Source organism: Oreochromis aureus, linkage group 3 (assembly GCF_013358895.1).
Source record: "Oreochromis aureus strain Israel breed Guangdong linkage group 3, ZZ_aureus, whole genome shotgun sequence".
In the NCBI taxonomy this organism is placed as follows: domain Eukaryota; kingdom Metazoa; phylum Chordata; class Actinopteri; order Cichliformes; family Cichlidae; genus Oreochromis; species Oreochromis aureus.
The window spans coordinates 100,858,208-100,864,527 of NC_052944.1; the positions used below are offsets into that span (position 1 = coordinate 100,858,208).

Sequence of the window (6,320 nt, forward strand, 5' to 3'; positions counted from 1 at the left end):
GTTGAAAAACAGAATCGTCTGGTATTCAGAGAAAATATTACGCGTTTCGTACTGAGGTGAAAAGGAACACAGTTTGTCCCGGACTTCAGCTACAATGAAAAAGACACAAAGCTGAAGCTGCACAGCTGCCTCTTCTTCTCTCATTCTCTCCCGTTTCTACTTCAATCATGAAACTGATCAATGATCAGCTGATCGGCTTTTCACTCTTGTTTATTTATCGCCCACTTTGCGCCAGAAAGAGGAAACCAGCGGATGTCGCGCTAAACAACAGCAACACGTTTAAGCTTGATCAGCTGTTGTTAGAATGTATTTAATATTAATTTCTAGTATCAGCTGGTGGTTGCTGGAGCCACAGCTGTAAAGCTGCTGGTCATGATATCGATTTGGTTATCTGGTGAGAGGGAAACATGCAGATGAAACCAGGAGATGTCCTTACTGAATCATCAGAGCTGAACAGGTGATGGAGAAACAGGTTTACCTTTTAGGTGACATGAATGAGTTGAAGTTATGAACTGTTTCTGAGAGACAAATAACACCAGGATCCTTTTCTACGTAGCTGACAGCTGGTAACTGTGCAGGGGCGGGTCTAGCAAAGTGTTGCCAGGGGGCCAGGTAGGGCATTAACAGGGAAAGGGGGGGACAAGGAAATACTTTTCTTTCTTATTCTCATTTAAAATGTCTCGCTTTTAAAAAAATAATTATCTGAGTCTTACAACAAACGATTGATAGATTGATACATATATACCATCAGAACAGTGTACATCACTGTCACAACAGTGTTTATTTTCATTCAAAGACTTTATGATTTTTCCTATAATGGTGGGCCGGTCTCTAGTCAAAATGCCCGGGACGATTTTTTTGTCCCAGTCCAGCTCTGTATGCAGCTCATCTGCAGTCTGGTGTTACCTACATCTTCCTATTCAGAAGGCAGAATTTCCAAGTTCTGAGTACAATCAAAAGCACCACGACTGCAGTTTTTGTGTTGGATGTAAAAAGCAGGCTAAAATCATGCGACGGTCAACGACTGTCCAGGCGTGGGATTTCTCTCGTGGAAATGTGCACATTATTTTTTCCTTTCTATTGGTAGGTGGCACAATGCACTTGTGGCAGGATAGTGCTAACATGTAAGCAAGATAGAAGACTGGCAATCTTGCTGGGTATCCAGTTACGGAAGCAACACATTAACAAGAGAATTCTGAGTAAAACCAAAGTTACTTTCCCTAGTAACTAGTTACTTTGAAAATAACAAGTAACTTGAAGTAACTGAGTTACTTTTTTAGAGAAGTAACTAGTAATGTAACTAAGTTACTAATTTAAAGTAACTTACCCAACACTGGAAGTAACACATAATGATTCATGAGTTCATGAGTCTGTTATGGAAACACTGGTTCTTTCAGTCACTGGTGTCCTCACTCCAGTCCATGTCAGCTGTAACTAATGATCTGGATCTTAATTGTGTGAATGTTGTTGGATCTCTGAATGTTTAAATATTTTATTAAAAACAGTTTTATCTAACGTGATCGTTTCATATTTTAATAAGTGTTCATTGTTATTATGGGCTGTAAGAGCCTGACTGTGTTACAGAGGATTTCATCCTTTTACCATCATGACAGTCGCACAGAAATCTGCTTCCTGTTCCAGTGTGAGCATTTCTAATCTCAGCCTCACTGATGGAGGACGGCTCTGTCACAGTGTGCAGACATGTTTAATGAGTTACTGCTAACAGTCACAGTTCATCGCAGTAGCTGTTTAATATGGACGTGAAAGAATCAGAGATCCAACATGTCCTCTGACCTGGACCCACAGCACTGATCACTGATCACAGAGTCTGTTACACACACTAACTGTTCTGTGGTGACACATGAAAAGCCATCAACGTGACCTCTGACCTTTATCTATATTTGACAGTGTGCGTTTGTCTACAGTGTTTCAGTCTATTTAAACTTTTCACGCTATTCAATTTTTATTAGAAGGACCAGACCTCACACTTCCTTTCTTCTATTTGTCTCCAAACACCTTCTCACATTCACGTCTCTGTTCTAGTGTCCATGTCCCGCCCTCTCTCTCTTTGCTCGTTTGTCACTTCCTGTCACTGTAACCAGGGAGATCTGCTGACCCAGGTTCAGACACTGAAGCTCAGCCTGAGGTGTAGATAGTTGATTATCATTCATTCAGTTTAATTTGATTTATACAGCACCAAATCATCACAGCTGTGGACTCTCATCTTCTATCAATAAAGTTATGTTGTGTATTCACTCTGTCATTTATCTTTTACATTAGAGCAACTAATCTATTTAAAAACACTGAAAACTTACTGCAGCTGCAAGTATGACCATGTGCCTCTGTGTTTATGCACAATGGTAGGTCTCTCTCTCACACACACACACACACACACACACACACACACACACACACACACACACACACAGCCTTTATCATAAACGGTGCAACATAATAGATCTAGTTATGTTTTTATGTTAATTATGTTTTCCTTTGAGGACCAATCAGCAAAGAAGACGCGCTATCGTAAACCTTTGTGTAGAAGCGCAACAAAATCCACCTGCAGCTGCCGTCACCTGACCACATGTCCCGGTGAGTCATGTGAGTGGAGGCTCAAGCGCAGCACTGTGTAGCTGTAGTGTCTCCGTGATTTATGAACATCTATAAAGATGTTCGTGTTGGAATTTAACCTGAGACGTAGAGGAGCTCGTTACCATGGAGCCTGCCGACAGGAGAAGTGGTTTCCCTCCACAGCAGCACTGAGCTGATCCCAATAAGGTACGGCACACAATATACCTCCATCCTCTTTCTATCCTCCATCTGTCTGTGTAACAGAGTTTATGTGGTATTATTCCACTTGCTACAAATGTCAGTGTAATGGGGAAACAGCGCCTCCCTCTCGGTGTGGCTGGTTAGGTGAGGCTGGCTGCAGTAATCGCTGCCAATCTGCCAAAGCCATACGAGAGGTGAGTTGTATTGTTCCGCACACAATGTAGCTAAGTAGTACAGACACATAAAACATGTTTGATTAGCTGATGGGCACCGAGTGTAATAAGTGCTTCGTGGACACATGTCCAGCACCAGTTCTATGTACTTTTCATTTGTTTATTATTGTGTGATTGTGTGCACATTGTTTCATTTACTGCATATTGCACTTTATTCATTTCTTTCATTCCACCTGCAAAAACATAGTAAAGTTCGTCACAAAGAGGTTTATATATGTATAAATACTAATATTCTCTATTCCATTCTGTTCTGCTTTTTTATTGCCCAGATTGTAGTTAGTCTTTGTTAAATTGTCTGTTATATGTCAATAGATACGTATGTCACAAATAAAAGTTTCTTGTAAATTATGTTTTTGTAAAGAATTTTCTCCCAAATCTCTTACATGCTAACTGTAACGTGTTATTTCTGCTAAAACCTGAACTTAAATGTGTATATGGTGTTTATCTGTTTTTCTCTCTGTTTTAGATGCTCATATCAATTTGGAATTCTGCCTCCAAGCCAGAATTGCAGGAATGCACCACATGTTGGCTGTTTCACTGCCCTCTGTGCCCCACTCTCAGCCCTACTGTCAGGGCAAAGATCGAGGAGCAAATAAATGGACACATCAAAAATGCTTTGCCTTTCAAAGGTATGTTGGTATTAAATATACCTCATAGTTAAAGTTATAAATATGTCTCTTTGTTGACTTAAAAGTTCCTTTTCACATTGTACAGTTCAGTTCATTCATCAGCGAGAGAAAAAAGTGTTTTCATTAAATATTTTTTTTCCTGTTCACCACATTTCCTGACAGCTCTTGTGATTAACACCATTTTGCTTTCATTATTGAGGATGGCTTGGATATTTTTGTTAATGTGTACAATCTGATTGTTAGATAAACTGATTGCATTCTATACAACTGCATTTAAATTACATGTTGTTGTTTTTTCTTTTTTTTTCTCTCTTACAGACAAAATGATATGCCGGTGCACTTTCACTGCCCTGTCTGTAACATGACAGTCATACAGCGTGGGGATATGGCAAGGCAATTATTGTCATGTCAGCATTCAGGACTGCTCCCCGCTGCACTCTCCGTGGAGCCCCATCTCCCTCTCGATGTCTCCAGCATATAAACCATTTTCTGAATCTTCAGTAGAACATTCATGTGCTCTACCCTCTGTGCTAAATGACACTGTGGCTTGTGAAAAGTCCTTGAAAATGAAGTGCCCTCACTGTGGTCTTAGTCTTCTTAAAAAAACCTTCAAGGCTCACATGATGAGGAGGCATTCAAACAGATCAATAGATGTTTGCCTGGCCTGTCATCTGCAGTGTTTTTGTGTAGAGGGACTTCTTCCTCTTTGTTTTTCAGTTTGCAGAGGACATGGAGCTCTTTTTAAAAGCATGTGCTGACAAGCAGGGACTACGGGTCAATGCGATGTTTGACATTTAATGGACAGATGAAGGCGCTCGTTGTTTGTTTGTGTTTTTTATCTGTTGTTGTTTTTCAGTGTACAGAATTCCAGTTAAACTTATTATGAAATGTTCACTTGTTTCCATACTTATAGTAAAAAATGTAAGTGTAAATGTAACAGCATTGTTTATACTTGTAACTTCAGAGTAAGAAGCTTACAGTTGCTATTAACATTAATGTATTACCCTATAATCAATAATATTTTTATACATTTTATGCATTACCCCTCTGGACTCTATCCTGACTGCTACACTGCAGTGGACCAAAAGAATGACGCAGGTTTGATCTTAAAGATCTAATAGTTGTGTGTGTTTGTGCATGACATTGCAACGCAAATATGTATTTGCAAGATAGACTGAAATAAATTATGACGCATCAAATATTACACAGGCTGCAGTGAATTTTTGTTGATACAGATTATTGAGCTTTGAGTTTCCCAGTCAAACTTAGCTTTGAAGCACCTGCTAAAAACTGTTTTACTCTTGTAGATTTCATAACAAGACACCATAGCAAAAATATGAACTCTCAAAAAAAGTTAAAAGCTGCAGCACATAGAGCAACAAACACTGTTAGTAAATGTGTCCTGGAGTTTATGCAGGTGCAGAAAGTGCTGCTGCTGTAAGTAAGCCTAACAGCTTCCAGATCACTTATATTTCTGAAAAGATGGCAACTGCTCATCTCTACAATCTCCCAGATCTTGGAATACAATGCCTTTGTCCCATGAAAATCACTTCACAGTACTAGGAGTCCACTAAAACCTACAAATGAAGAGTGATCCTGGAAGAAATGGGGCGCACACTAGTGACCTCAACAATTGCAAGACAGCCTTGTCCCCGATGCTCAGATGAAAAAAGAAATAGGAAGATTTATGAAACCATTAGGACTTTATCACCTTTTATCTGAAAAGTTACTGGCACTATATATAACCTAACTGGTATTTAAAGCGTAAAAAAAAAGAATGTAGATACAATTTTGGTTTTTTGATGAAAAGGACTGGTGCTAATTTAAAGAGTCAAGTCAGTAAAAGCAGATAAATGTTTTAAGAAATATACATTTTATAGCATTTTGTGAACATATACAAAAGTTGCCATTTTTGGCAACGAACAAGCTGAGAGAGAGTTTCATAGTTTTTGCTTTCCTTGAACAAAAATAACAGTGCATAATAATCAATGTTGATGTTAATCAATTAGATGTCCCAGACTCTACTATTAATAATACAGCGCTCCCTCGTTAATCGCAGGAGTTACGTTCTAAAAATAACCCTCGGTAGGTGAAATCCATGAAGTAGCCAACTTTATTTTTTACAATTATTATAGATGTTTTAAGACTGTAAAACCCCTCACTACATGCTTTATACACTTTCCTCAGACAGGCACGAACATTTTCACACTTTTCTCTTTTGTTTAAACACTCTTAAAGTTCAGCCCATCATAAGTCCATTATAAAATGAAACCGTGCAAAACGTTTCGTCAGCATTGTTGTGTTTGTCGGGGAGAAAACTTACAAACATACAGTACAGCACTTCAGAGTCACACAGCTAGCGATCGAAGATTTATATAAATGCGACAAGCTAAACGCATTCTGTACTGCACAGCAGCGGTCTCCAACCTTTTTTTGCACCATGGTCCAGTTTAATGTCAGACAATATTTTCACGGACCGGCCTTTAAGGTGTTGTGGATAAATACAACAAAATAAAATGATACAGACAAAGACAAAAACGGTGGTATTTTGTAAATATAATATTAAACGTGAATTCAGCTGTGTAATTGTGTAACTTTATTAGCAGCGTACTCCTGAAATGCGCCAACAACATTGAGAGTAACATCCTCCTCTCTGCTTCTTGAAGCTCTCTGGTCACTATGGTAA

General features: G+C 38.9%; 1 long non-coding RNA gene across 1 annotated transcript; it reads left to right on the top strand.

The window, feature by feature from the left end:
• Window positions 1-3,274: 3,274 nt before the first annotated feature.
• Window positions 3,275-4,240, top strand: LOC116334103. The gene is made up of 2 exons (XR_004200509.2): window positions 3,275-3,634; window positions 3,953-4,240. It is a non-coding gene; the product is annotated as an uncharacterized LOC116334103 (long non-coding RNA).
• Window positions 4,241-6,320: the final 2,080 nt, after the last annotated feature.